The sequence below is a fragment of the Rhincodon typus genome, unplaced genomic scaffold (assembly GCF_021869965.1).
Source record: "Rhincodon typus isolate 14 unplaced genomic scaffold, sRhiTyp1.1 hic_rhity00003565, whole genome shotgun sequence".
Taxonomy (NCBI): Eukaryota; Metazoa; Chordata; class Chondrichthyes; order Orectolobiformes; family Rhincodontidae; genus Rhincodon; species Rhincodon typus.
This window is the reverse complement of record NW_025969203.1, coordinates 804-10702: the sequence shown is the minus strand read 5'-3', so window position 1 is coordinate 10702 and position 9899 is coordinate 804. Positions and strand designations below refer to the sequence as shown.

General features: G+C 39.3%; 1 long non-coding RNA gene across 1 annotated transcript in view; it reads left to right on the top strand.

Annotated features, from left to right (window-relative positions):
• The window catches only part of LOC125481787, a 12228-nt gene extending 4301 nt beyond the window's left edge, over positions 1 to 7927 (top strand). Inside the window, exon 3 of the long non-coding RNA XR_007261457.1 lies at positions 6876 to 7927. This is a non-coding gene — a long non-coding RNA (uncharacterized LOC125481787). The remainder of the gene's footprint in view (positions 1 to 6875) is intronic.
• Positions 7928 to 9899: the final 1972 nt, after the last annotated feature.

The window sequence follows — 9899 nt, the reverse complement described above, 5'->3', positions numbered from 1 at the left end:
TTTCTGAGGAAGGGTCACCAGACCCGAAACGTTAACTCTGTTTTTTCCTTCACCGATGCTGCCAGACCTGCTGAGCTTTTCCAGCAACTTTGTTTTTGTTCCTGATTTGCAGCTTCCACAGCTCTTTTGGTTTTTATTGAGCAGTGAGAGTTAGTTTGTTAAGATACAGCATTCAAAAATAGCATGTTAGTAAATCAACAAATATAGAAATAAACACAGTTTAACAAATTATGCTCAGTTATGGAAATGACCCCATTCAGATAGAAACCTAATGATTCAGATGTATGCTTGTGATGCCAAGGCATACAATAGGCCAAGTGCTGGAAAATAGGCTTAGAAAACTTAGGTGGTTGCTTTTGACCAGCATAGATTCAATGGGCTGAAAGGCCTTCTTCTGTGCTGTAGACCTCTATGACCCTTTAGCATTTTAGGCATTTTTTTTTAAGACTTGTGAAAAATGTCAAGAGGATCTGTCAAAGGGTCTATTCAAGAGAACCTGTCAATGGAAGCTATCAAGCTGTTAAGGTTTTAAAAGGCCTACTGTTTAAATCTTTTTTAACAAAAATGCCTGGAGTTTTTGTTTAGTAGTAATTGCCTGCTATTTCACTCTGTTGACATAAGTTTGAGTGATTTCATTACTGGATTACTGCTGCATGATTGACTTTTTTGACCATCCATTATTTCAGTCGGATGCCTGCCATTTCAGTTTGTTTGACAGCTCTAAGTGGTTATAGACTCTAAAATGGGACTATCAATTAATTCCATTACCTGTTCTCTTATTGTGCACTTACATTTGATGTTTGCTATTGTAAAGTTTTTTTATGTTGAAAGAATATAAATGTTAGAAATGGATTTTTGTGATTTGAGAACACTTTATGCACTTAGACCTTTATTTGTCTCACCTCTGCAAGGATCCTGACATATGCCAATAGTGGATATTGATGAGTGTCATGGTAGGTGTAGGGACCAAAGGTGGTGGATGGGATGGGCATAAATTGGTTTGAGTTATCGTGAAGTTCAACTGTAAAGGGCCATTAGGGTGGTGTGAGGGGAAGAGATTGCAATGCAGGGTAGACAGGTTTGGGAGGGGTGGTGACAAATGTTAGCATGGAGGATGAGTGGTCATGGATGGGTAGATGGAGAGACAGACCTTGACATTGTGCTGGATGAATGCATCAAGTGACATGTAGTGGTGTGGATAGGAAGGGAGTGAGGTCTGGAGGGATTTTTCGCACTTCATACTTTTTAGCTTTGGACACTGGAGCCAGAGCCCCAACGCAGTCATTATGGCTAGCCCACCCAGCTTCCTCCTCAGTCCTGTGGTTGCCCGCCCTGAATTCTAAACCAGTTGTCTGCCTGCCCCAGGTTAATTATCGAATATCCTATTATTTGATTGCATTCCAATGCTACAATGTAGTCATTTGATGAAGACCAGGTGAAGCCAGGCTGTGGTGTTCTCAATAGATATATGGAGCAGTGATGAATGCTAAGTTTTTGCCCTCTCACTTAACCTATCTATAGCCCTCTGCAGACTCTGTCATCCTGACCACTTGCCTTCCCACTTATTTTTGTGTCACCCACACACTTAGCTATAGTGCATTCACTTTTCTCACCCTGTCATGAATATATTTTGTAAATAATTGTGTTCTCAGCACTGATTCCTGTGTCACTCCACTGGTTACAGGTTGCCATCCTGAAAATGTCCCTCTTATACAACTCTCTGCCTTCTATTAGTTAGCGAATCCTTGAAACCATGCTAATACAATACCTTCAAAACCATAGGCTCTTGTTAATTAGGTCAATGTATGGCACCTTAACAAATACCCTCTGAAAATCCAAATATATTAAATCAACTGCTTTCCTTGTATCTATCCTGCTTGTTACCTCTTCAAAGAATTCTAGAAAATTTTGCCAGACATGATTTTCCCTTCATAAAGCCTGACTCTGCTTGATTTTATTATGCATTTCTAAATGCTATGCTATTACATCCTTTATAACAGACCCTAACTTTTTACTAATAACAGATGTTAAGATAACAGGTCTATAGTTACCTGTGTTGTTTTTATTTGTTTCCTTCACTATTTAGATAAAGGTATTACATTGACAATTTTCCAATCTTCTTTTCCAGAATTGAAGGATATCTAGAAGATTACAGTAGCTACCTTGTTTTAATATCCAGAGGTAATAGGTCCAGGGGGGACTTATCGGTCATTTAGCCCCATTAGTTTCCCTAGCATACTTTGGTAGAGATAGAAATTATAATTTTTTACCCTCCTCCTTTTTGCCTCTTGAAAATTTGGTAATTTTGGGATGCGAATAGTGTTTCTACTGTGAAGATTGATGCAAAGTATTTATTCAACAACTCCACCATTTTCTGATTTCCCATTATTATTTCCCCAGCCTTATTGTATAAGGTGTCTACCTTCACTTTGTCTTCTGGGATCCCTTTTTATATATTTAAAGAAACTTTTGCTGTGTGTCTTGATATATTTATTACTTTGAGCAGAGAAGATCTGTGGGGAGCCTGATAGAGATATGTAAGATTGACGGGCATGAACAGAATAAAAAGCAGCTGTTCCCCTCAATTGAAGAGTCAGTAACAAGGGGGCATAGCTTTAAAGTGAAAGGCAGGAGATTTAGAGGGGGTTTGAGGAAAACCTTTTCACCCAGTCGGTGGTGCTGGTCTAGAATGCATTGTCTAGCAAGGTAAATGAGACGGGAAACCTCACAACCTTTTAAAAACTACTTGGATGAGTGCTTGAAATACAATAACATTCAAGGCTATGGATCTTGTATGGGAAAGTGGGACTATTGTAGGTAGTAGTATACTTTTGACAGTACAGATTTAATGTCCTGAAGGGCCTCTTTTGTACTGTATGATGCTACTTGCAAGTTTATCCTCAGTTTATTTTCTCCCTATTTATTATTTTGGCTGTCCTTTTGTTGGTTTTTAAAACTTTCCTAGTCCTTTGGTTTACCACTAATCTTTACCATATTGTATTTCTTTTCAAGTTGATATCAATCCTTAACTTCCTTGGATAGCCGTGGTTGGCTTATTCCTTTCCATGAATCCACCTTCCTCACTGGATAAAGTCTTTGCTGTGAGCCATGAACTAATTTCTTGAACGTCTGCAATTGTTCCTCAACCACCTTTGCTGCTAAATCCCTTCTCCAGTCCATTCTATCTGCACTGCCCTTATTCCTTTGTAATTACCTGACAAATTTTTTAGAACATTATTATTAACATAAAACAAGATACTGCAAAATCTTCAATGTGAGTGTTTTGAAATAGCTTTAGACAAATATGTCAAAATATACATTTCAGAATGTTCTCGAAATATCAGAATTTTCAACTTTTTTCCCCTATAAACCTTGGATTCATAGATGTGTAACTAATCAACAAAAGAGGAAATAAGTGAATGCAATTTACCGACTGTTGGACCAGCAATTTCATGTGTAATTTTTCTGTTATCATAAATGACTGCGGCACAGTTGCACAAAGGAAAACTATCCCTTCCTGTCCTACATGACCTGACTATAGCTGTTAAAATGCTTAAAAAATTCCTCCTCCTCCAATGCCTCCCTATTGTCATCCAGCCCAGGGGGAACTGCACAAGCCAGATTCCATGCATATCTATCTAATCATTTCCAGAGAATATTCTGAATGATTTCCCTTCTTATTTGCACATGCCTGGTTCCATAAATACTTGTAATGGCTTCTCTTCCTACTCTTGGATCATTACCTCTCGTAGTAAATGTAAGGGACACAGAAGCTGAGTGTATCTCGGAATTCAACTGGTTAATTTTTTTCAAGTTCAATTTTAGGGTAGAAATCAGATTCTGACCTGGAACAAACAGCTTTTTAAGTAAGTTAAAATAACCTAGTTAAAGAGGAAGCTGCCAGACAATGGCAGTAATCTATCAATCACATGAAATCTGTTTCCTGAATAAGATACTGAAAACAAAAGATGCTGGAAATCACTGCGGGTCAGGCAGCATCCATGAATAGAAAACAAGCTAATGTTTAGAGTCTGATGAAGTGTCATCTAGACTCGAAACATTAGCTTGCATTCTCTCTGTGGATGCTACCTGACCTGCTGTGATCTTCAGCATTTTTGTTTTCAGTACAGATTCCAGCATCTGCAGCAATTTGCTCCTCCCTGAATAAGGTGTTGATTACTGTAGTAGGAACTTAAGCTGGAAAGTGACTTATTAGAGGGAAAGTATGACTGCCAGGCAATCTATGAAAAATGGGCAGTAGTGCAAGAGTCCCCTAGAGTTCTGCACACAAATCAACTTTCCATTTTTGCAAGCTAACAGGGGCATTGGTTCCTCGGGGGAATGCAGTCAGAGTGCACAAGTGGCTTAGTTGTCCAGAAGGGGGATGAAAAAGAAGTAATAATGACAGGAAAACAGATAGGTTTTCGGTGGCCGTAAATGTGACTCCAGGATGGTATATTTTCTCACTGGTGCAGGGGTCAAAAATGTCACAGACCAGCTGTAGGACATTTGTTCCTTAGAGAGTGAACAGTTGGAACTCATGGCCCATGTTGATATCAATGACTTGGGTAGAAAGAGGCATGTAGTCCTGCAACCAGAATTTAGAGAGTTAGGTAGAAATTTAGGAAGCAGGACCTCCCTCCATTATAGTTCGGAAGAATAAGAGGTGACCTTATTGAAATATACAAGATTTTAAAGGGGATTTAAAAGGTGGATGCTGCGAGGCTTACTGTATGAGTTGCAGAGTTTGGACAGAAAATGAGGAGGAATTTCTTCTTTGAGGATAATGAATCTGTGGAATTGTTTACCACAGAGGGCTGTAGAGGCCGGGTTGTTAAACATATTAAAGGCTGAGTTAGACAGATTTTTAATCAGTAAAGGAATCAAAGATTGTGAGGAAAAGCAGAAAAGTGAAGTTGAAGATTATCAGATTAGCCAAAGTTTCATTGAATGGCAGAGCAGATTCAAATGGGGCAAATGCCCTACCACCGCTCCTATGTCATATGGCCAAACGTGATAAACCCTGGATTACTCCCAGTGCCATGTGAAAATGAGTATGGAAATACTAGGTTAAGATAGATGACTTTGTGCCTGGAAAGATGGTGCAGGATGCAGGGCATTGGATTTCTGTGGAGCAAAGCACTTGAACAAGCCAACGGGTGCACCTGAACAGAGCTGGGATGTGTTCCTCATAGACTCTTTTGCTAATGCTGTAGGGATGGCTTTAAACAAACTTATTAAGAGAGAGATTTACACAAGAATACCAGTGTTCGCAAAATACTTGGAAAGACAGTTAGCCCTAACATGTAGTAAAACATTGCAAGGCAGAATGTAATGAAGTCTATATCAGGGTTACTATGCAAGTATGAGTGCAGGAAGTATAACAAATACGACTGAGAGTTACAGGTGCAGATTGTCATACGGAAATAGTTTATGGTGATCACAGAGACTTGGCTCAAGGAAGGCTAGGACTTTTTGTTAAGTATTTCTGAGTACAAGATGTTCAGAAAAATCAGGAAAGAAATGAGGTGGAGAATATTGGTGAAGGAAAGCATTGCAGTGCTGGAGAAAGAGGATGTCTCAGAGGCTATAAAGACAGAATCAACTTTACTGAAGCTAAGGAACAAAGCGGGTCCAATTACATTGCTCAGTGTAGTCTATAGATTACCAAGTAGTGAGAAGGATGTAGAAGGACGAATCTGCAGGGAAATTACAGAAATGCCTACCTTTTGAGTAGTTTATAATAGAGGACTTACACTACCAATATCCCATTCAGTGTTTGGGTAATCAAAGGGACAGCAAGGAGCAAATGTTCATGGATAATGTTCAAGTGAATTTCCGAAAACAGTATGTGTTCAGACCAACAAGAAAGGATGCATTGTTGGATCTGGCTTTTGGGAATAAGGAGAGCCAAATGGAGCAAATGCCAGTGGAGGAACATTTAGGAGATAGTGATCATTGTCATTCTCCGCGATTATCCTAAACCATGCAATGGTCAATTCACAGAAAGAAAAATTAATCAGCAGAGAGTGGACTTCAGTGGGGCAGGAGTGGAGCTGGGCATGAAAGATTGATAGGAAGAGCAGTAATGGAGCATTGGGCTACCTGTTAAAGAGGAGATGGTTTGGATACAATCAAAGTATATTGGCTCTAAAGGGAAAGGTAAGGCAAATAAATCCAGAGCTCCCTGGATGACAAAGGAAATAAAAACAAAAATGCTTGTGACAGGTAGAAAATACAACCGAGAACTAAAAGGATTTGGGTGGGAAGTAAAAAAAGAGCTCAGTTCTGAGGAAGGGTCACCAGACCCGAAATGTTAACTCTGTTTTTTCCTTCACAGATACTGCCAGACCTACTGACCTTTTCCAGCAACTTTGTTTTTGTAGCTATTTTTATCTCTGTTTTGAAAAAGAGTAATTTTGGACTCAAAATATCAACCCTGTTACTGCCTCCACAGATGCTACCAGAACTGCTGAGTTTCTACAACAATTTCTGTTTTTGTTTCTGATTTCCAGCATCCTGAGTTCTTGGTTTTATTATCACAAGGAATCTGTGCTCATTGAATTCTGGTCTGTAGAGCATCCCCTATTTGAAATGCTCAACTATTGTTTGCTGTGTCTTCAGCTGCCAACATCCTAAGCTTCAGAATTTCTTACCTAAAATTCCCTTGACTTTCTGCTTTTTCCTCCCTTACATTAATGCACATTTAAAGTCGAGCTCTTTGGCCAAGCTTGTGATGTCTAGCCTAATATCACCATATGAGGTTCTTTTATAACTGTCTTTTGATGTACCTTAGGATAGCTTATTAAGGATGCAATTTAAATGTAAGTGTTTGTTGTCATCACAATCTTATTGAGACTTCTTCTACATTTCAGATAAGCTTGCCCATAAGAATGGAAGCAAAGTAGATTTTATGTTGAAACAAACTTAAGGACCACAAGCATCAGTAAAAATAATAAAACCACAAGGATTGAAAATCTTTGCAGTGCCTGAAACCCAAAGACAGCTTATTTATGATAAACAAAAGTTGCTTTTGTGATGAGGCCAAAGACCTTTCCAGCCACTTCATATACTGGAAACAGCCGTCAGAGACTGCAGGAAATTCGGGAGGGGTTGAAACAACCTCATAAACCTTCAGGCCAGGCTTTAAATGTTGGCTCCAACAATGAAACCCCGCTAGACCTGAAAGCCATAGTTGCAAAGGATGCTACCAGACAACAACAAATGCGACCTGTCCCAAAATTTGGGCCTCATCAGAAAGCTCTCCGAGAAATCAGAAACTCTCTGATGCCATTCGCAAATGAGTCTGGTTCATCTGCCAGTGTTGAAGTAAACAGACAAATGCTACAAGAGTTGGTGAATGCTGGATGTGATCAGGCAAGTCACCTAAATATTTTAATATTTTTGCTGTATGTCATTCAATTTATAAGTTTGTGTGTCTTCAAGGTTTTGATTCCTGCTTGGAAAAATACTGACCCCTAAATTTTCACGAGGTCAGTTGCTTATTAATGGTGTATATTGGCTGTGTTTGCAGCATTAAGAATAAAAAGAACAGGACTCGGAAATGCTAGATCCCAGCCCAGATTTTGAACTCCTATCAGAGTCTACCTGGGTGGAACTCAGAAATCACAAACCATACTTGATGCTGACAGAGGGGGCATGGATAGGAGGAAATGAATTCTGACACTAGTTTTGTCAAAGATGTCCTGCCTTCTATACGGTGAGGGTGAACCCAACATAAAGGTCAACTGGATGTTGAATTGGTTGGGACAAGCAGGATGTTGTCTGTCATCACTTGGTACTACTTTGTGCTATGTCCTGACTCTGTATGATTGTGAAATTTGCACGTGTGGATCCACTGCCACGCAGTGTTATTCATGTACTCATTTGATTTTCTTTACTCTTAATTACTGCCTGCTGAGAGAAAACTTATGTATTAATATTCCAGAATTTCACATGCACCAAAATTAATCTTTCCTGATTGTGAGGTTCTGGAATCCTGTCAGCTGCTTTTGATTTTTTTAAAAATTGACAGTATTGTATATTATTCTAAGTCTGTTTTAGATTTTCTTTGTAATTGAAATGAAGTTTAAAAATTAGGCATGTTTGCTGAACCTTGATTCTAGATAGTGTATTGGTGTCTTTTTTTCTATTCCTAATTAATAATAACAGTTCTATTTCATATGCCTTCCTATACATATTTTTGACGTTTATAGAACTTGGGTTAAAATGTAAAATAACTGCTATTAAAGATTAAAATCAGTATGGTTTTAATTATTTAATTGAAATGTGAAGATAAAATGACTTTTGCCTTACAGTAACAAAATATATATATATTGTACTTTGGGAAAATACTCTTCTTGTTGGCACATTTTGTTTTTTAGTTGAGTGTAAAATATTGCGTTTTTTTTATAAGAGATCTTTTGTACGTAGTTTTTATATATTCACTCTTCCCCCACTGGATAGAAAATGGATTGATGCTATTGCAAAACAGATTGCTTGATAAGCACTTTAAAAGTAAGCGAGGATATACAACAAAGCTGTTCAAGTTTGAATTGCAAGACAATCATTTTATTGTAAGTTATAGTTGGCTGTTAGATTTCTTTCCAAACATGTATTGTTTTGGGGGTAAAAGAAAAGGAATAGAAATTCAATTTTTTAAAAATCTGCCATAGTTTGTAGGTATTGTTGGTAAGGTCAGCAAGACATTTATTGAATGTTGTTGCTTGGAAAGATGGTGGAGCCATCTTCTTGAACCGTTGCAGTTCATGAGATGTTGGTAGAACCACAATGCTGTTTTGCGAGGAAGTTCCAGGATTTGGATGCAGCAACTATGAAGGAACGGTGATGTAGTTACAGGTTAGGATGGTGTGTGACTTGGAAGGGAACGATCAGATTGTGGTGTTCCCATACATTGACTGCCCTTCTCATTTTAGATGCTAGGCTCTGGCAAGCTTGTGTCGAAGGAGCCTTGATAAGGTATTGCAGTGTATTTTTTTAACTTGGTGCATACTACTGCAATGGTGGAGGGATGAATGGTTAAGGTGCTCAATGAGGTGGCAGTCAAGCAGGCTGCTTTGTCCTGGATGATGTTGAGTATTTTGAATTCTGTTGAGCTGTGCTCAATGGTGTATGGCGAATATAACATCACTGATGATCTGTGCCCAGTGGGGATAGTTAGAGCAATGAAATGGAAATTAGCTGGACTGAGGTGTGCTGCTTTTTGTGCAGGACAGGGCATATCTGAGGAAGTTTCCATTTTTGCTGCGTAGATCTCAGAGCTGTAATTGTGTTGAAACAGTTTTGCTAAGGATGCTGCTAAATCTCTATAGCACTATTCTGTACTCTGTAGCAAGGATGTTGTCAGGCCTTGGTCTATGCTGCATCTGTTGCTTTCAATTCTTTCTTGAGGTCACGTGGAATGAATTGAATTAACTGAAGAATGGCATCAGTGATGCTGGGAATCTCGAGTGGAAGCCGAGTTGCATATTCACTCAGCGCTTCTGGCTGAAAATGGTTGCAAATACTTCAGTCTTGTTTTTTGCAATGATGTACTGAGCCCTTCCAAATCATTAAGAATGGGAATATCTGTGGAACCACCTCCTTCAAATGACCTTTCCTGGCCCCATCCCCGCCTCTTCGACCTGTTTGTTTCCTCTCCACCTATCCTCTCCTCTATCCCTCTTCTATCCGCCTCCCACTCTCTCCCTATTTATTTCAAAACCCCCTTCCCCTCCCCCTTTTCTGATGAAGGGTCGAGGCCCGAAACGTCAGCCTCTCTGCTCCTATGATGCTGCTTGGCCTGCTGTGTTCATCCAGCCCTGCACCTTGTTGTCTCCTTCAAATAGTGACCCCTTCTCCCGCTTCCAACATACCCCCTCCTCCTGTACACCACCCCA